The 19,452-nt window shown below is 43.1% G+C and overlaps 18 non-coding genes across 18 annotated transcripts; 4 read left to right on the top strand and 14 right to left on the bottom strand.

The window, feature by feature from the left end:
• Positions 1-140: 140 nt before the first annotated feature.
• trnad-guc (transfer RNA aspartic acid (anticodon GUC)) lies at positions 141-212 on the top strand. The gene has a single exon. It is a non-coding gene; the product is annotated as a tRNA-Asp (tRNA).
• A 455-nt stretch (positions 213-667) lies between these two features.
• On the bottom strand, positions 668-782 carry LOC143753008 (U5 spliceosomal RNA). The gene has a single exon (XR_013207490.1). It is a non-coding gene; the product is annotated as a U5 spliceosomal RNA (small nuclear RNA).
• A 1,535-nt stretch (positions 783-2,317) lies between these two features.
• LOC143753007 (U5 spliceosomal RNA) lies at positions 2,318-2,432 on the bottom strand. The gene has a single exon (XR_013207489.1). It is a non-coding gene; the product is annotated as a U5 spliceosomal RNA (small nuclear RNA).
• A 1,533-nt stretch (positions 2,433-3,965) lies between these two features.
• On the bottom strand, positions 3,966-4,080 carry LOC143753023 (U5 spliceosomal RNA). Its single transcript, XR_013207506.1, has one exon. It is a non-coding gene; the product is annotated as a U5 spliceosomal RNA (small nuclear RNA).
• Positions 4,081-5,131: 1,051 nt separating this feature from the next.
• LOC143752966 (U5 spliceosomal RNA) lies at positions 5,132-5,246 on the bottom strand. The gene has a single exon (XR_013207452.1). It is a non-coding gene; the product is annotated as a U5 spliceosomal RNA (small nuclear RNA).
• A 1,245-nt stretch (positions 5,247-6,491) lies between these two features.
• Positions 6,492-6,563, top strand: trnad-guc (transfer RNA aspartic acid (anticodon GUC)). The gene has a single exon. It is a non-coding gene; the product is annotated as a tRNA-Asp (tRNA).
• Positions 6,564-7,266: 703 nt separating this feature from the next.
• trnad-guc (transfer RNA aspartic acid (anticodon GUC)) lies at positions 7,267-7,338 on the top strand. The gene has a single exon. It is a non-coding gene; the product is annotated as a tRNA-Asp (tRNA).
• Positions 7,339-7,791: 453 nt separating this feature from the next.
• LOC143753006 (U5 spliceosomal RNA) lies at positions 7,792-7,906 on the bottom strand. Its single transcript, XR_013207488.1, has one exon. It is a non-coding gene; the product is annotated as a U5 spliceosomal RNA (small nuclear RNA).
• Positions 7,907-8,309: 403 nt separating this feature from the next.
• LOC143753005 (U5 spliceosomal RNA) lies at positions 8,310-8,424 on the bottom strand. The gene has a single exon (XR_013207487.1). It is a non-coding gene; the product is annotated as a U5 spliceosomal RNA (small nuclear RNA).
• A 410-nt stretch (positions 8,425-8,834) lies between these two features.
• On the bottom strand, positions 8,835-8,949 carry LOC143752946 (U5 spliceosomal RNA). The gene has a single exon (XR_013207433.1). It is a non-coding gene; the product is annotated as a U5 spliceosomal RNA (small nuclear RNA).
• Positions 8,950-10,712: 1,763 nt separating this feature from the next.
• On the bottom strand, positions 10,713-10,827 carry LOC143752935 (U5 spliceosomal RNA). Its single transcript, XR_013207422.1, has one exon. It is a non-coding gene; the product is annotated as a U5 spliceosomal RNA (small nuclear RNA).
• A 1,763-nt stretch (positions 10,828-12,590) lies between these two features.
• Positions 12,591-12,705, bottom strand: LOC143753004 (U5 spliceosomal RNA). The gene has a single exon (XR_013207486.1). It is a non-coding gene; the product is annotated as a U5 spliceosomal RNA (small nuclear RNA).
• Positions 12,706-14,467: 1,762 nt separating this feature from the next.
• On the bottom strand, positions 14,468-14,582 carry LOC143753003 (U5 spliceosomal RNA). Its single transcript, XR_013207485.1, has one exon. It is a non-coding gene; the product is annotated as a U5 spliceosomal RNA (small nuclear RNA).
• Positions 14,583-14,985: 403 nt separating this feature from the next.
• Positions 14,986-15,100, bottom strand: LOC143753002 (U5 spliceosomal RNA). Its single transcript, XR_013207484.1, has one exon. It is a non-coding gene; the product is annotated as a U5 spliceosomal RNA (small nuclear RNA).
• A 1,761-nt stretch (positions 15,101-16,861) lies between these two features.
• On the bottom strand, positions 16,862-16,976 carry LOC143753001 (U5 spliceosomal RNA). The gene has a single exon (XR_013207483.1). It is a non-coding gene; the product is annotated as a U5 spliceosomal RNA (small nuclear RNA).
• Positions 16,977-17,379: 403 nt separating this feature from the next.
• LOC143752999 (U5 spliceosomal RNA) lies at positions 17,380-17,494 on the bottom strand. Its single transcript, XR_013207481.1, has one exon. It is a non-coding gene; the product is annotated as a U5 spliceosomal RNA (small nuclear RNA).
• A 1,238-nt stretch (positions 17,495-18,732) lies between these two features.
• Positions 18,733-18,804, top strand: trnad-guc (transfer RNA aspartic acid (anticodon GUC)). Its single transcript has one exon. It is a non-coding gene; the product is annotated as a tRNA-Asp (tRNA).
• A 453-nt stretch (positions 18,805-19,257) lies between these two features.
• Positions 19,258-19,372, bottom strand: LOC143752974 (U5 spliceosomal RNA). The gene has a single exon (XR_013207460.1). It is a non-coding gene; the product is annotated as a U5 spliceosomal RNA (small nuclear RNA).
• Positions 19,373-19,452: the final 80 nt, after the last annotated feature.

Genomic DNA, 19,452 nt, shown 5'->3' with positions numbered 1-19,452 from the left:
TTTGGCCAAAATAAAAGGTTTAAATAATAATAACTCCATAACTCCATTAATGGAAAGCATATCCAGTATTAAGTGACGTCTCAACGGTTGAGCATAGACAACAGTAACACACCGCCCAGAGAAGCAACTGTGATGACCAGTCCTCGTTAGTATAGTGGACAGTATCTCCGCCTGTCACGCGGAAGACCGGGGTTCGATTCCCTGACGGGGAGTCTTCTTCTTTATCACGACCAAACACCTTGCATAAGCTCGGGCTTTACCGTGGAAGGTGCTGTTAAAGTCAACCTGCCATTCAAGACTCGCTTGATTATTTTTAGCTAATTGCATTTGAAAGATTTTACTTTCAAGAAAGCGTTTGCAATAGGTTTGTAAAAGGTGTTTTTTGAATGTTTGGCCTGAGTCTTTTTTTTTTTTGTGGGATTTTCACTGTTCTGACCAGCGTTTTCCGTTCCGAACGCTTGGAAACAGTGCACAATTTTGCGAAGCAATCAGTTCAAAGCTTTGTTTTTCCCATCACTACCCTTTTGTGCTTGGTAAAACTTACATTCACACCGCTGTCTTGGACAAAACAGCCAATTCTTTTAGCCACGCTCAATCTGTGGCCCAGCCTATTGTGGTACTTTGTTACAAGCTGCCAAACTTCCTCTGTTCTTGAACAAACACATGTAGCTCTGCTGTGAGCAGAGCATCCAAAAATATCAGAAACTCGCAAATGTTCCCCTCCACGGAAATCTTTAGTAAAAGGCGAAAGATTTATGCGTGAATGAAGAGAAACTCGAGCTGTACCCATGAGACGTTGGGACAATGTGGTCCCAAGCACATGCAACCATGCTCAGCAAGGGTAATGTCTGGTGCAGGCTCCTCCCATCCAGCTTATTTTCTTTAAAAAAAAAAACAATAATACAGCCATATCCATTAGAGGAAGGAGCAAATGTAAAAAGAATCAGCCCCATCACCAAATGTCCGCAAACCCTGTCCAAGAGGATGTCACTGAATCCGATAGTATGTCGAAGACCAGTGGTAGTATTCGCATGAGATTTTTATGAACTTCCTGCATGCTAAATGAACAAACCCTTCATCTCCTTGGATTGCGGGTGGATACCTCCATAGGACAGGGTGAGCTCCTTGGCCAAAATAAAAGGCTTAAATAATAATAACTCCATTAATGGAAAGCATATCCAGTATTAAATGACGTCTTAACGGTTGAGCATAGACAACAGTACCGTACCGCCCAGAGAAGCAATTGGGATGACCAGTCCTCGTTAGTATAGTGGACAGTATCTCCGCCTGTCACGCGGAAGACCGGGGTTCGATTAGTCTTCTTCTTTATCACGACCAAACACCTTGCATAAGCTCAGGCTTTACCGTGGAAGGCGCTGTTAAAGTCAACCTGCCGTTCAAGACTCACTTGATTATGTTTAGCTAATTGCATTTGAAAGATTTTACTTTCAAGAAAGCGTTTGCAATAGGTTTGTAAAAGGTGTTTTTTGAATGTTTGGCCTGAGTCTTTTTTTTTTGTTGCATTTTCACTGTTCTGACCAGTGTGTTGCGTTCCGAACGCTTGGAAACAGTGAATAATGTTGCGAAACAATCGGTTCAAAGCTTTGTTTCTCCCATCACTACCCTTTTGTGCTTGGTAAAACTTACATTCACACTGCTGACACAAGACTCGAAGTTGTGAACTGGGAAAGTGTGGATGGTTTGACGACTACCCAGTTCCAGTCTTGGACAAAACAGCCAATTCTTTTAGCCACTCTCAATCTCTGGCCCAACCTATTGTGGTACTTTGTTACAAGCTGCCAAACGTCCTCTGTTCTTGAACAAACAGATGTAGCTCTGCTGTGAGCAAGACAATTCTTGGATACCTCCATAGGACAGGGTGAGCTCTTTGGCCAAAATAAAATGTTTAAATAATAATAACTCCATTAATGGAAAGCATATCCAGTATTAAGTGACGTCTCAACGGTTGAGCATAGACAACAGTAACACACCGCCCAGAGAAGCAACTGTGATGACCAGTCCTCGTTAGTATAGTGGACAGTCTTTATCACGTCTTTTTTTTTTGTTGCATTTTCACTGTTCTGACCAGTGTGTTGCGTTCCGAACGCTTGGAAACAGTGAATAATTTTGCGAAGCAATCAGTTCAAAGCTTTGTTTTTCCCATCACTACCCTTTTGTGCTTGGTAAAACTTACATTCACACCGCTGTCTTGGACAAAACAGCCAATTCTTTTAGCCACGCTCGATCTGTGGCCCAGCCTATTGTGGTACTTTGTTACAAGCTGCCGAACTTCCTCTGTTCTTGAACAAACACATGTAGCTCTGCTGTGAGCAGAGCATCCAAAAATATCAGAAACTCGCAAATGTTCCCCTCCACGGAAATCTTTAGTAAAAGGCGAAAGATTTATGCGTGAATGAAGAGAAACTCGAGCTGTACCCATGAGACGTTGGGACAATGTGGTCGCAAGCACATGCAACCATGCTCAGCAAGGGTAATGTCTGGTGCAGGCTCCTCCCATCCAGCTTATTTTCTTTAAAAAAAAACAATAATACAGCCATATCCATTAGAGGAAGGAGCAAATGTAAAAAGAATCAGCCCCATCACCAAATGTCCGCAAACCCTGTCCAAGAGGATGTCACTGAATCCGATAGTATGTCGAAGACCAGTGGTAGTATTCGCATGAGATTTTTATGAACTTCCTGCATGCTAAATGAACAAACCCTTCATCTCCTTGGATTGCGGGTGGATAACTCCATAGGACAGGGTGAGCTCCTTGGCCAAAATAAAAGGCTTAAATAATAATAACTCCATTAATGGAAAGCATATCCAGTATTAAATGACGTCTTAACGGTTGAGCATAGACAACAGTACCGTACCGCCCAGAGAAGCAATTGGGATGACCAGTCCTCGTTAGTATAGTGGACAGTATCTCCGCCTGTCACGCGGAAGACCGGGGTTCGATTAGTCTTCTTCTTTATCACGACCAAACACCTTGCATAAGCTCAGGCTTTACCGTGGAAGGCGCTGTTAAAGTCAACCTGCCGTTCAAGACTCACTTGATTATGTTTAGCTAATTGCATTTGAAAGATTTTACTTTCAAGAAAGCGTTTGCAATAGGTTTGTAAAAGGTGTTTTTTGAATGTTTGGCCTGAGTCTTTTTTTTTTGTTGCATTTTCACTGTTCTGACCAGTGTGTTGCGTTCCGAACGGTTGGAAACAGTGAATAATGTTGCGAAACAATCGGTTCAAAGCTTTGTTTCTCCCATCACTACCCTTTTGTGCTTGGTAAAACTTACATTCACACTGCTGACACAAGACTCGAAGTTGTGAACTGGGAAAGTGTGGATGGTTTGACGACTACCCAGTTCCAGTCTTGGACAAAACAGCCAATTCTTTTAGCCACTCTCAATCTCTGGCCCAACCTATTGTGGTACTTTGTTACAAGCTGCCAAACGTCCTCTGTTCTTGAACAAACAGATGTAGCTCTGCTGTGAGCAAGACAATTCTTGGATACCTCCATAGGACAGGGTGAGCTCTTTGGCCAAAATAAAATGTTTAAATAATAATAACTCCATTAATGGAAAGCATATCCAGTATTAAGTGACGTCTCAACGGTTGAGCATAGACAACAGTAACACACCGCCCAGAGAAGCAACTGTGATGACCAGTCCTCGTTAGTATAGTGGACAGTCTTTATCACGTCTTTTTTTTTTGTTGCATTTTCACTGTTCTGACCAGTGTGTTGCGTTCCGAACGCTTGGAAACAGTGAATAATTTTGCGAAGCAATCAGTTCAAAGCTTTGTTTCTCCCATCACTACCCTTTTGTGCTTGGTAAAACTTACATTCACACCGCTGTCTTGGACAAAACAGCCAATTATTTTAGCCACGCTCGATCTTTGGCCCAGCCTATTGTGGTACTTTGTTACAAGCTGCCAAACGTCCTCTGTTCTTGAACAAACACATCTAGCTCTGCTGTGAGCAGAGCATCCAAAAATATAAGAAACTCGCAAATGTTCCCCTCCACGGAAATCTTTAGTAAAAGGCGAAAGATTTATGCGTGAATGAAGAGAAACTCGAGCTGTACCCATGAGACGTTGGGACAATGTGGTCCCAAGCACATGCAACCATGCTCAGCAAGGGTAATGTCTTGTGCAGGCTCCTCCCATCCAGCTTATTTTCTTTAAAAAAAAAAACAATAATACAGCCATATCCATTAGAGGAAGGAGCAAATGTAAAAAGAATCTGCCCCATCACCAAATGTCCGCAAACCCTGTCCAAGAGGATGTCACTGAATCCGATAGTATGTCGAAGACCAGTGGTAGTATTCGCATGAGATTTTTATGAACTTCCTGGATGCTAAATGAACAAACCCTTCATCTCCTTGGATTGCGGGTGGATACCTCCATAGGACAGGGTGAGCTCCTTGGCCAAAATAAAAGGCTTAAATAATAATAACTCCATTAATGGAAAGCATATCCAGTATTAAGTGACGTCTCAACGGTTGAGCATAGACAACAGTACCGTACCGCCCAGAGAAGCAATTGGGATGACCAGTCCTCGTCAGTATAATGGACAGTATCTCCGCCTGTCACGCGGAAGACCGGGGTTCGATTAGTCTTCTTCTTTATCACGACCAAACACCTTGCATAAGCTCAGGCTTTACCGTGGAAGGCGCTGTTAAAGTCAACCTGCCGTTCAAGACTCACTTGATTATGTTTAGCTAATTGCATTTGAAAGATTTTACTTTCAAGAAAGCGTTTGCAATAGGTTTGTAAAAGGTGTTTTTTGAATGTTTGGCCTGAGTCTTTTTTTTTTTGTTGCATTTTCACTGTTCTGACCAGTGTGTTGCGTTCCGAACGCTTGGAAACAGTGAATAATGTTGCGAAACAATCGGTTAAAAGCTTTGTTTCTCCCATCACTACCCTTTTGTGCTTGGTAAAACTTACATTCACACTGCTGACACAAGACTCGAAGTTGTGAACTGGGAAAGTGTGGATGGTTTGACGACTACCCAGTTCCAGTCTTGGACAAAACAGCCAATTCTTTTAGCCACGCTCGATCTGTGGCCCAGGCTATTGTGGTACTTTGTTACAAGCTGCCAAACTTCCTCTGTTCTTGAACAAACACATGTAGCTCTGCTGTGAGCAGAGCATCCAAAAATATCAGAACCTTGCAAATGTTCCCCTCCACGGAAATCTTTAGTAAAAGGCGAAAGATTTATGCGTGAATGAAGAGAAACTCGAGCTGTACCCACGAGACATTGGGACAATGTGGTTCCAAGCACATGCAACCATGCTCAGCAAGGGTAATGTCTGGTGCAGGCTCCTCCCATCCAGCTTATTTTCTTTTTTTTAAAAAACAATAATACAGCCATATCCATTAGAGGAAGGAGCAAATGTAAAAAGAATCTGCCCCATCACTAAATGTCCGCAAACCCTGTCCAAGAGGATGTCACTGAATCCGATAGTATGTCGAAGACCAGTGGTAGTATTCGCATGAGATTTTTATGAACTTCCTGGATGCTAAATGAACAAACCCTTCATCTCCTTAGATTGCGGATGGATACCTCCATAGGGCAGGGTGAGCTCCTTGGCCAAAATAAAAGGCTTAAATAATAATAACTCCATTAATGGAAAGCATATCCAGTATTAAGTGACGTCTCAACGGTTGAGCATAGACAACAGTACCGTACCGCCCAGAGAAGCAATTGGGATGACCAGTCCTCGTTAGTATAGTGGACAGTATCTCCGCCTGTCACGCGGATTGACCGGGGTTCGATTAGTCTTCTTCTTTATCACGACCAAACACCTTGCATAAGCTCAGGCTTTACCGTGGAAGGCGCTGTTAAAGTCAACCTGCCGTTCAAGACTCACTTGATTATGTTTAGCTAATTGCATTTGAAAGATTTTACTTTCAAGAAAGCGTTTGCAATAGGTTTGTAAAAGTGTTTTTTGAATGTTTGGCCTGAGTCTTTTTTTTTTGTTCCATTTTCACTGTTCTGACCAGTGTGTTGCGTTCCGAACGCTTGGAAACAGTGAATAATGTTGCGAAACAATCAGTTCAAAGCTTTGTTTCTCCCATCACTACCCTTTTGTGCTTGGTAAAACTTACATTCACACTGCTGACACAAGACTCGAAGTTGTGAACTGGGAAAGTGTGGATGGTTTGACGACTACCCAGTTCCAGTCTTGGACAAAATAGCCAATTCTTTTAGCCACGCTCAATCTCTGGCCCAACCTATTGTGGTACTTTGTTACAAGCTGCCAAACGTCCTCTGTTCTTGAACAAACACATGTAGCTCTGCTGTGAGCAAGACAATTCTTGGATACCTCCATAGGACAGGGTGAGCTCTTTGGCCAAAATAAAAGGTTTAAATAATAATAACTCCATAACTCCATTAATGGAAAGCATATCCAGTATTAAGTGACGTCTCAACGGTTGAGCATAGACAACAGTAACACACCGCCCAGAGAAGCAACTGTGATGACCAGTCCTCGTTAGTATAGTGGACAGTATCTCCGCCTGTCACGCGGAAGACCGGGGTTCGATTCCCTGACGGGGAGTCTTCTTCTTTATCACGACCAAACACCTTGCATAAGCTCGGGCTTTACCGTGGAAGGTGCTGTTAAAGTCAACCTGCCATTCAAGACTCGCTTGATTATTTTTAGCTAATTGCATTTGAAAGATTTTACTTTCAAGAAAGCGTTTGCAATAGGTTTGTAAAAGGTGTTTTTTGAATGTTTGGCCTGAGTCTTTTTTTTTTTGTTGCATTTTCACTGTTCTGACCAGTGTGTTGCGTTCCGAACGCTTGGAAACAGTGAATAATGTTGCGAAACAATCGGTTCAAAGCTTTGTTTCTCCCATCACTACCCTTTTGTGCTTGGTAAAACTTACATTCACACTGCTGACACAAGACTCGAAGTTGTGAACTGGGAAAGTGTGGATGGTTTGACGACTACCCAGTTCCAGTCTTGGACAAAACAGCCAATTCTTTTAGCCACGCTCAATCTCTGGCCCAACCTATTGTGGTACTTTGTTACAAGCTGCCAAACGTCCTCTGTTCTTGAACAAACACATGTAGCTCTGCTGTGAGCAAGACAATTCTTGGATACCTCCATAGGACAGGGTGAGCTCTTTGGCCAAAATAAAATGTTTAAATAATAATAACTCCATTAATGGAAAGCATATCCAGTATTAAGTGACGTCTCAACGGTTGAGCATAGACAACAGTAACACACCGCCCAGAGAAGCAACGGTGATGACCAGTCCTCGTTAGTATAGTGGACAGTATCTCCGCCTGTCACGCGGAAGACCGGGGTTCGATTCCCCGACGGGGAGTCTTCTTCTTTATCACGACCAAACACCTTGCATAAGCTCGGGCTTTACCGTGGAAGGTGCTGTTAAAGTCAACCTGCCGTTCAAGACTCGCTTGATTATTTTTAGCTAATTGCATTTGAAAGATTTTACTTTCAAGAAAGCGTTTGCAATAGGTTTGTGGAAGGTGTTTTTTGAATGTTTGGCCTGAGTCTTTTTTTTGTGTGGGATTTTCACTGTTCTGACCAGCGTGTTCCGTTCCGAACGCTTGGAAACAGTGAATAATTTTGCGAAGCAATCAGTTCAAAGCTTTGTTTCTCCCATCACTACCCTTTTGTGCTTGGTAAAACTTACATTCACACCGCTTGCTTGGACAAAACAGCCAATTCTTTTAGCCACGCTCGATCTGTGACCCGGCCTATTGTGGTACTTTGTTACAAGCTGCCAAACGTCCTCTGTTCTTGAACAAACACATGTAGCTCTGCTGTGAGCAGAGCATCCAAAAATATCAGAAACTCGCAAATGTTCCCCTCCACGGAAATCTTTAGTAAAAGGCGAAAGATTTATGCGTGAATGAAGAGAAACTCGAGCTGTACCCATGAGACGTATGGACAATGTGGTCCCAAGCACATGCTACAATGCAAGGGTAATGTCTGGTGCAGGCTCCTCCCATCCAGCTTATTTTCTTTTTTTTTTAAAACAATAATACAGCCATATCCATTAGAGGAAGGAGCAAATGTAAAAAGAATCTGCCCCATCACCAAATGTCCGCAAACCCTGTCCAAGAGGATGTCACTGAATCCGATAGTATGTCGAAGACCAGTGGTAGTATTCGCATGAGATTTTTATGAACTTCCTGGATGCTAAATGAACAAACCCGTCATCTCCTTGGATTGCGGGTGGATACTTTTAGCCACGCACGATCTGTGGCCCAGCCTATTGTGGTACTTTGTTACAAGCTGCCAAACGTCCTCTGTTCTTGAACAAACACATGTAGCTCTGCTGTGAGCAGAGCATCCAAAAATATCAGAAACTCGCAAATGTTCCCCTCCACGGAAATCTTTAGTAAAAGGCGAAAGATTTATGCGTGAATGAAGAGAAACTCGAGCTGTACCCATGAGACGTTGGGACAATGTGGTCCCAAGCACATGCAACCATGCTCAGCAAGGGTAATGTCTGGTGCAGGCTCCTCCCATCCAGCTTATTTTCTTTAAAAAAAAAAAAACAATAATACAGCCATATCCATTAGAGGAAGGAGCAAATGTAAAAAGAATCTGCCCCATCACCAAATGTCCGCAAACCCTGTCCAAGAGGATGTCACTGAATCCGATAGTATGTCGAAGACCAGTGGTAGTATTCGCATGAGATTTTTATGAACTTCCTGGATGCTAAATGAACAAACCCTTCATCTCCTTGGATTGCGGGTGGATGCTTTTAGCCACGCACGATCTGTGGCCCAGCCTATTGTGGTACTTTGTTACAAGCTGCCAAACGTCCTCTGTTCTTGAACAAACACATGTAGCTCTGCTGCGAGCAGAGCATCCAAAAATATCAGAAACTCGCAAATGTTCCCCTCCACGGAAATCTTTAGTAAAAGGCGAAAGATTTATGCGTGAATGAAGAGAAACTCGAGCTGTACCCATGAGACGTTGGGACAATGTGGTCCCAAGCACATGCAACCATGCTCAGCAAGGGTAATGTCTGGTGCAGGCTCCTCCCATCCAGCTTATTTTCTTTAAAAAAAAAACAATAATACAGCCATATCCATTAGAGGAAGGAGCAAATGTTAAAAGAATCTGCCCCATCACCAAATGTCCGCAAACCCTGTCCAAGAGGATGTCACTGAATCCGATAGTATGTCGAAGACCAGTGGTAGTATTCGCATGAGATTTTTATGAACTTCCTGGATGCTAAATGAACAAACCCTTCATCTCCTTGGATTGCGGGTGGATACCTCCATAGGACAGGGTGAGCTCCTTGGCCAAAATAAAAGGCTTAAATAATAATAACTCCATTAATGGAAAGCATATCCAGTATTAAGTGACGTCTCAACGGTTGAGCATAGACAACAGTACCGTACCGCCCAGAGAAGCAATTGGGATGACCAGTCCTCGTTAGTATAATGGACAGTATCTCCGCCTGTCACGTGGAAGACCGGGGTTCGATTAGTCTTCTTCTTTATCACGACCAAACACCTTGCATAAGCTCAGGCTTTACCGTGGAAGGCGCTGTTAAAGTCAACCTGCCGTTCAAGACTCACTTGATTATGTTTAGCTAATTGCATTTGAAAGATTTTACTTTCAAGAAAGCGTTTGCAATAGGTTTGTAAAAGGTGTTTTTTGAATGTTTGGCCTGAGTCTTTTTTTTTTTGTTGCATTTTCACTGTTCTGACCAGTGTGTTGCGTTCCGAACGCTTGGAAACAGTGAATAATGTTGCGAAACAATCGGTTCAAAGCTTTGTTTCTCCCATCACTACCCTTTTGTGCTTGGTAAAACTTACATTCACACTGCTGACACAAGACTCGAAGTTGTGAACTGGGAAAGTGTGGATGGTTTGACGACTACCCAGTTCCAGTCTTGGACAAAACAGCCAATTCTTTTAGCCACGCTCAATCTCTGGCCCAACCTATTGTGGTACTTTGTTACAAGCTGCCAAACGTCCTCTGTTCTTGAACAAACACATGTAGCTCTGCTGTGAGCAAGACAATTCTTGGATACCTCCATAGGACAGGGTGAGCTCTTTGGCCAAAATAAAATGTTTAAATAATAATAACTCCATTAATGGAAAGCATATCCAGTATTAAGTGACGTCTCAACGGTTGAGCATAGACAACAGTAACACACCGCCCAGAGAAGCAACTGTGATGACCAGTCCTCGTTAGTATTGTGGACAGTATCTCCGCCTGTCACGCGGAAGACCGGGGTTCGATTCCCCGACGGGGAGTCTTCTTCTTTATCACGACCAAACACCTTGCATAAGCTCGGGCTTTACCGTGGAAGGTGCTGTTAAAGTCAACCTGCCGTTCAAGACTCGCTTGATTATTTTTAGCTAATTGCATTTGAAAGATTTTACTTTCAAGAAAGCGTTTGCAATAGGTTTGTAAAAGGTGTTTTTTGAATGTTTGGCCTGAGTCTTTTTTCTTTTGTGGGATTTTCACTGTTCTGACCAGCGTGTTCCGTTCCGAACGCTTGGAAACAGTGAATAATTTTGCGAAGCAATCAGTTCAAAGCTTTGTTTCTCCCATCACTACCCTTTGGTGCTTGGTAAAACTTACATTCACACCGCTGTCTTGGACAAAACAGCCAATTCTTTTAGCCACGCTCGATCTTTGGCCCAGCCTATTGTGGTACTTTGTTACAAGCTGCCAAACGTCCTCTGTTCTTGAACAAACACATGTAGCTCTGCTGCGAGCAGAGCATCCAAAAATATAAGAAACTCGCAAATGTTCCCCTCCACGGAAATCTTTAGTAAAAGGCGAAAGATTTATGCGTGAATGAAGAGAAACTCGAGCTGTACCCATGAGACGTTGGGACAATGTGGTTCGAAGCACATGCAACCATGCTCAGCAAGGGTAATGTCTGGTGCAGGCTCCTCCCATCCAGCTTATTTTCTTTTAAAAAAAAAAACAATAATACAGCCATATCCATTAGAGGAAGGAGCAAATGTAAAAAGAATCTGCCCCATCACCAAATGTCCGCAAACCCTGTCCAAGAGGATGTCACTGAATCCGATAGTATGTCGAAGACCAGTGGTAGTATTCGCATGAGATTTTTATGAACTTCCTGGATGCTAAATGAACAAACCCTTCATCTCTTTGGATTGCGGGTGGATACCTCCATAGGACAGGGTGAGCTCCTTGGCCAAAATAAAAGGCTTAAATAATAATAACTCCATTAATGGAAAGCATATCCAGTATTAATTGACGTCTCAACGGTTGAGCATAGACAACAGTACCGTACCGCCCAGAGAAGCAATTGGGATGACCAGTCCTCGTTAGTATAGTGGACAGTATCTCCGCCTGTCACGCGGAAGACCGGGGTTCGATTAGTCTTCTTCTTTATCACGGCCAAACACCTTGCATAAGCTCAGGCTTTACCGTGGAAGGCGCTGTTAAAGTCAACCTGCCGTTCAAGACTCACTTGATTATGTTTAGCTAATTGGATTTTTAAAGATTTTACTTTCAAGAAAGCGTTTGCAATAGGTTTGTAAAAGGTGTTTTTTGAATGTTTGGCCTGAGTCTTTTTTTTTTGTTACATTTTCACTGTTCTGACCAGTGTGTTGCGTTCCGAACGCTTGGAAACAGTGAATAATGTTGCGAAACAATCGGTTCAAAGCTTTGTTTCTCCCATCACTACCCTTTTGTGCTTGGTAAAACTTACATTCACACTGCTGACACAAGACTCGAAGTTGTGAACTGGGAAAGTGTGGATGGTTTGACGACTACCCAGTTCCAGTCTTGGACAAAACAGCCAATTCTTTTAGCCACTCTCAATCTCTGGCCCAACCTATTGTGGTACTTTGTTACAAGCTGCCAAACGTCCTCTGTTCTTGAACAAACACATGTAGCTCTGCTGTGAGCAAGACAATTCTTGGATACCTCCATAGGACAGGGTGAGCTCTTTGGCCAAAATAAAATGTTTAAATAATAATAACTCCATTAATGGAAAGCATATCCAGTATTAAGTGACGTCTCAACGGTTGAGCATAGACAACAGTAACACACCGCCCAGAGAAGCAACTGTGATGACCAGTCCTCGTTAGTATAGTGGACAGTATCTCCGCCTGTCACGCGGAAGACCGGGGTTCGATTCCCCGACGGTGAGTCTTCTTCTTTATCACGACCAAACACCTTGCATAAGCTCGGGCTTTACCGTGGAAGGTGCTGTTAAAGTCAACCTGCCGTTCAAGACTCGCTTGATTATTTTTAGCTAATTGCATTTGAAAGATTTTACTTTCAAGAAAGCGTTTGCAATAGGTTTGTAAAAGGTGTTTTTTGAATGTTTGGCCTGAGTCTTTTTTTTTGTGGGATTTTCACTGTTCTGACCAGCGTGTTCCGTTCCGAACGCTTGGAAACAGTGAACAATTTTGCGAAGCAATCAGTTCAAAGCTTTGTTTCTCCCATCACTACCCTTTTGTGCTTGGTAAAACTTACATTCACACCGCTGTCTTGGACAAAACAGCCAATTCTTTTAGCCACGCTCGATCTGTGGCCCAGCCTATTGTGGTACTTTGTTACAAGCTGCCAAACGTCCTCTGTTCTTGAACAAACACATGTAGCTCTGCTGTGAGCAGAGCATCCAAAAATATCAGAAACTCGCAAATGTTCCCCTCCACGGAAATCTTTAGTAAAAGGCGAAAGATTTATGCGTGAATGAAGAGAAACTCGAGCTGTACCCATGAGACGTTGGGACAATGTGGTCCCAAGCACATGCAACCATGCTCAGCAAGGGTAATGTCTGGTGCAGGCTCCTCCCATCCAGCTTATTTTCTTTTTTTTTAAAAACAATAATACAGCCATATCCATTAGAGGAAGGAGCAAATGTAAAAAGAATCTGCCCCATCACCAAATGTCCGCAAACCCTGTCCAAGAGGATGTCACTGAATCCGATAGTATGTCGAAGACCAGTGGTAGTATTCGCATGAGATTTTTGTGAACTTCCTGGATGCTAAATTAACAAACCCTTCATCTCCTTAGATTGCGGATGGATACCTCCATAGGACAGGGTGAGCTCCTTGGCCAAAATAAAAGGCTTAAATAATAATAACTCCATTAATGGAAAGCATATCCAGTATTAAGTGACGTCTCAACGGTTGAGCATAGACAACAGTACCGTACCGCCCAGAGAAGCAATTGGGATGACCAGTCCTCGTTAGTATAGTGGACAGTATCTCCGCCTGTCACGCGGAAGACCGGGGTTCGATTAGTCTTCTTCTTTATCACGACCAAACACCTTGCATAAGCTCAGGCTTTACAGTGGAAGGCGCTGTTAAAGTCAACCTGCCGTTCAAGACTCACTTGATTATGTTTAGCTAATTGCATTTGAAAGATTTTACTTTCAAGAAAGCGTTTGCAATAGGTTTGTAAAAGGTGTTTTTTGAATGTTTGGCCTGAGTCTTTTTTTTTTGTTGCATTTTCACTGTTCTGACCAGTGTGTTGCGTTCCGAACGCTTGGAAACAGTGAATAATGTTGCGAAACAATCGGTTCAAAGCTTTGTTTCTCCCATCACTACCCTTTTGTGCTTGGTAAAACTTACATTCACACTGCTGACACAAGACTCGAAGTTGTGAACTGGGAAAGTGTGGATGGTTTGACGACTACCCAGTTCCAGTCTTGGACAAAACAGCCAATTCTTTTAGCCACGCTCAATCTCTGGCCCAACCTATTGTGGTACTTTGTTACAAGCTGCCAAACGTCCTCTGTTCTTGAACAAACACATGTAGCTCTGCTGTGAGCAAGACAATTCTTGGATACCTCCATAGGACAGGGTGAGCTCTTTGGCCAAAATAAAATGTTTAAATAATAATAACTCCATTATTGGAAAGCATATCCAGTATTAAGTGACGTCTTAACGGTTGAGCATAGACAACAGTAACACACCGCCCAGAGAAGCAACGGTGATGACCAGTCCTCGTTAGTATAGTGGACAGTATCTCCGCCTGTCACGCGGAAGACCGGGGTTCGATTCCTCGACGGGCAGTCTTCTTCTTTATCACGACCAAACACCTTGCATAAGCTCGGGCTTTACCGTGGAAGGTGCCGTTAAAGTCAACCTGCCGTTCAAGACTCGCTTGATTATTTTTAGCTAATTGCATTTGAAAGATTTTACTTTCAAGAAAGCGTTTGCAATAGGTTTGTGGAAGGTGTTTTTTGAATGTTTGGCCTGAGTCTTTTTTTTGTGTGGGATTTTCACTGTTCTGACCAGCGTGTTCCGTTCCGAACGCTTGGAAACAGTGAATAATTTTGCGAAGCAATCAGTTCAAAGCTTTGTTTCTCCCATCACTACCCTTTTGTGCTTGGTAAAACTTACATTCACACCGCTTGCTTGGACAAAACAGCCAATTCTTTTAGCCACGCTCGATCTGTGACCCAGCCTATTGTGGTACTTTGTTACAAGCTGCCAAACGTCCTCTGTTCTTGAACAAACACATGTAGCTCTGCTGTGAGCAGAGCATCCAAAAATATCAGAAACTCGCAAATGTTCCCCTCCACGGAAATCTTTAGTAAAAGGCGAAAGATTTATGCGTGAATGAAGAGAAACTCGAGCTGTACCCATGAGACGTATGGACAATGTGGTCCCAAGCACATGCTACAATGCAAGGGTAATGTCTGGTGCAGGCTCCTCCCATCCAGCTTATTTTCTTTTTTTTTAAAAACAATAATACAGCCATATCCATTAGAGGAAGGAGCAAATGTAAAAAGAATCTGCCCCATCACCAAATGTCCGCAAACCCTGTCCAAGAGGATGTCACTGAATCCGATAGTATGTCGAAGACCAGTGGTAGTATTCGCATGAGATTTTTATGAACTTCCTGGATGCTAAATGAACAAACCCGTCATCTCCTTGGATTGCGGGTGGATACTTTTAGCCACGCACGATCTGTGGCCCAGCCTATTGTGGTACTTTGTTACAAGCTGCCAAACGTCCTCTGTTCTTGAACAAACACATGTAGCTCTGCTGTGAGCAGAGCATCCAAAAATATCAGAAACTCGCAAATGTTCCCCTCCACGGAAATCTTTAGTAAAAGGCGAAAGATTTATGCGTGAATGAAGAGAAACTCGAGCTGTACCCATGAGACGTTGGGACAATGTGGTCCCAAGCACATGCAACCATGCTCAGCAAGGGTAATGTCTGGTGCAGGCTCCTCCCATCCAGCTTATTTTCTTTTAAAAAAAAAAAACAATAATACAGCCATATCCATTAGAGGAAGGAGCAAATGTAAAAAGAATCTGCACCATCACCAAATGTCCGCAAACCCTGTCCAAGAGGATGTCACTGAATCCGATAGTATGTCGAAGACCAGTGGTAGTATTCGCATGAGATTTTTATGACCTTCCTGGATGCTAAATGAACAAACCCTTCATCTCCTTAGATTGCGGATGGATACCTCCATAGGACAGGGTGAGCTCCTTGGCCAAAATAAAAGGCTTAAATAATAATAACTCCATTAATGGAAAGCATATCCAGTATTAAGTGACGTCTCAACGGTTGAGCATAGACAACAGTACCGTACCGCCCAGAGAAGCAATTGGGATGACCAGTCCTCGTTAGTATAGTGGACAGTATCTCCGCCTGTCACGCGGAAGACCGGGGTTTGATTAGTCTTCTTCTTTATCACGACCAAACACCTTGCATAAGCTCAGGCTTTACAGTGGAAGGCGCTGTTAAAGTCAACCTGCCGTTCAAGACTCACTTGATTATGTTTAGCTAATTGCATTTGAAAGATTTTACTTTCAAGAAAGCGTTTGCAATAGGTTTGTAAAAGGTGTTTTTGAATGTTTGGCCTGAGTCTTTTTTTTTTGTTGCATTTTCACTGTTCTGACCAGTGTGTTGCGTTCCGAACGCTTGGAAACAGTGAATAATGTTGCGAAACAATCGGTTCAAAGCTTTGTTTCTCCCATCACTACCCTTTTGTGCTTGGTAAAACTTACATTCACACTGCTGACACAAGACGAAGTTGTGAACTGGGAAAGTGTGGATGGTTTGACGACTACCCAGTTCCAGTCTTGGACAAAACAGCCAATTCTTTTAGCCACGCTCAATCTCTGGCCCAACCTATTGTGGTACTTTGTTACAAGCTGCCAAACGTCCTCTGTTCTTGAACAAACACATGTAGCTCTGCTGTGAGCAAGACAATTCTTGGATACCTCCATAGGACAGGGTGAGCTCTTTGGCCAAAATAAAATGTTTAAATAATAATAACTCCATTAATGGAAAGCATATCCAGTATTAAGTGACGTCTCAACGGTTGAGCATAGACAACAGTAACACACCGCCCAGAGAAGCAACGGTGATGACCAGTCCTCGTTAGTATAGTGGACAGTATCTCCGCCTGTCACTCGGATGACCGGGGTTCGATTCCCCGACGGGGAGTCTTCTTCTTTATCACGACCAAACACCTTGCATAAGCTCGGGCTTTATCGTGGAAGGTGCTGTTAAAGTCAACCTGCCGTTCAAGACTCGCTTGATTATTTTTAGCTAATTGCATTTGAAAGATTTTACTTTCAAGAAAGCGTTTGCAATAGGTTTGTGGAAGGTGTTTTTTGAATGTTTGGCCTGAGTCTTTTTTTTGTGTGGGATTTTCACTGTTCTGACCAGCGTGTTCCGTTCCGAACGCTTGGAAACAGTGAATAATTTTGCGAAGCAATCAGTTCAAAGCTTTGTTTCTCCCATCACTACCCTTTTGTGCTTGGTAAAACTTACATTCACACCGCTTGCTTGGACAAAACAGCCAATTCTTTTAGCCACGCTCGATCTGTGACCCAGCCTATTGTGGTACTTTGTTACAAGCTGCCAAACGTCCTCTGTTCTTGAACAAACACATGTAGCTCTGCTGTGAGCAGAGCATCCAAAAATATCAGAAACTCGCAAATGTTCCCCTCCACGGAAATCTTTAGTAAAAGGCGAAAGATTTATGCGTGAATGAAGAGAAACTCGAGCTGTACCCATGAGACGTATGGACAATGTGGTCCCAAGCACATGCTACAATGCAAGGGTAATGTCTGGTGCAGGCTCCTCCCATCCAGCTTATTTTCTTTTTTTTTAAAAACAATAATACAGCCATATCCATTAGAGGAAGGAGCAAATGTAAAAAGAATCTGCCCCATCACCAAATGTCCGCAAACCCTGTCCAAGAGGATGTCACTGAATCCGATAGTATGTCGAAGACCAGTGGTAGTATTCGCATGAGATTTTTATGAACTTCCTGGATGCTAAATGAACAAACCCGTCATCTCCTTGGATTGCGGGTGGATACTTTTAGCCACGCACGATCTGTGGCCCAGCCTATTGTGGTACTTTGTTACAAGCTGCCAAACGTCCTCTGTTCTTGAACAAACACATGTAGCTCTGCTGTGAGCAGAGCATCCAAAAATATCAGAAACTCGCAAATGTTCCCCTCCACGGAAATCTTTAGTAAAAGGCGAAAGATTTATGCGTGAATGAAGAGAAACTCGAGCTGTACCCATGAGACGTTGGGACAATGTGGTCCCAAGCACATGCAACCATGCTCAGCAAGGGTAATGTCTGGTGCAGGCTCCTCCCATCCAGCTTATTTTCTTTAAAAAAACAAAAACAATAATACAGCCATATCCATTAGAGGAAGGAGCAAATGTAAAAAGAATCTGCCCCATCACCAAATGTCCGCAAACCCTGTCCAAGAGGATGTCACTGAATCCGATAGTATGTCGAAGACCAGTGGTAGTATTCGCATGAGATTTTTATTAACTTCCTGGATGCTAAATGAACAAACCCTTCATCTCCTTAGATTGCGGATGGATACCTCCATAGGACAGGGTGAGCTCCTTGGCCAAAATAAAAGGCTTAAATAATAATAACTCCATTAATGGAAAGCATATCCAGTATTAAGTGACGTCTCAACGGTTGAGCATAGACAACAGTACCGTACCGCCCAGAGAAGCAATTGGGATGACCAGTCCTCGTTAGTATAGTGGACAGTATCTCCGCCTGTCACGCGGAAGACCGGGGTTCGATTAGTCTTCTTCTTTATCACGACCAAACACCTTGCATAAGCTCAGGCTTTACAGTGGAAGGCGCTGTTAAAGTCAACCTGCCGTTCAAGACTCACTTGATTATGTTTAGCTAATTGCATTTGAAAGATTTTACTTTCAAGAAAGCGTTTGCAATAGGTTTGTAAAAGGTGTTTTTGAATGTTTGGCCTGAGTCTTTTTTTTTTGTTGCATTTTCACTGTTCTGACCAGTGTGTTGCGTTCCGAACGCTTGGAAACAGTGAATAATGTTGCGAAACAATCGGTTCAAAGCTTTGTTTCTCCCATCACTACCCTTTTGTGCTTGGTAAAACTTACATTCACACTGCTGACACAAGACTCGAAGTTGTGAACTGGGAAAGTGTGGATGGTTTGACGACTACCCAGTTCCAGTCTTGGACAAAACAGCCAATTCTTTTAGCCACGCTCAATCTCTGGCCCAACCTATTGTGGTACTTTGTTACAAGCTGCCAAACGTCCTCTGTTCTTGAACAAACACATGTAGCTCTGCTGTGAGCAAGACAATTCTTGGATACCTCCATAGGACAGGGTGAGCTCTTTGGCCAAAATAAAATGTTTAAATAATAATAACTCCATTAATGGAAAGCATATCCAGTATTAAGTGACGTCTCAACGGTTGAGCATAGACAACAGTAACACACCGCCCAGAGAAGCAACGGTGATGACCAGTCCTCGTTAGTATAGTGGACAGTATCTCCGCCTGTCACGCGGAAGACCGGGGTTCGATTCCCCGACGGGGAGTCTTCTTCTTTATCACGACCAAACACCTTGCATAAGCTCGGGCTTTACCGTGGAAGGTGCTGTTAAAGTCAACCTGCCGTTCAAGACTCGCTTGATTATTTTTAGCTAATTGCATTTGAAAGATTTTACTTTCAAGAAAGCGTTTGCAATAGGTTTGTGGAAGGTGTTTTTTGAATGTTTGGCCTGAGTCTTTTTTTTGTGTGGGATTTTCACTGTTCTGACCAGCGTGTTCCGTTCCGAACGCTTGGAAACAGTGAATAATTTTGCGAAGCAATCAGTTCAAAGCTTTGTTTCTCCCATCACTACCCTTTTGTGCTTGGTAAAACTTACATTCACACCGCTTGCTTGGACAAAACAGCCAATTCTTTTAGCCACGCTCGATCTGTGACCCAGCCTATTGTGGTACTTTGTTACAAGCTGCCAAACGTCCTCTGTTCTTGAACAAACACATGTAGCTCTGCTGTGAGCAGAGCATCCAAAAATATCAGAAACTCGCAAATGTTCCCCTCCACGGAAATCTTTAGTAAAAGGCGAACGATTTATGCGTGAATGAAGAGAAACTCGAGCTGTACCCATGAGACGTATGGACAATGTGGTCCCAAGCACATGCAACAATGCAAGGGTAATGTCTGGTGCAGGCTCCTCCCA

The sequence above is a fragment of the Siphateles boraxobius genome, unplaced genomic scaffold, assembly GCF_051911475.1.
Source record: "Siphateles boraxobius isolate OS27281-9 unplaced genomic scaffold, OSU_SipBor_1 270, whole genome shotgun sequence".
Classification (NCBI taxonomy): Eukaryota; Metazoa; Chordata; class Actinopteri; order Cypriniformes; family Leuciscidae; genus Siphateles; species Siphateles boraxobius.
Note: the sequence above shows the minus strand (reverse complement) of the source record. Positions and strands in the feature narration are given on the sequence as shown.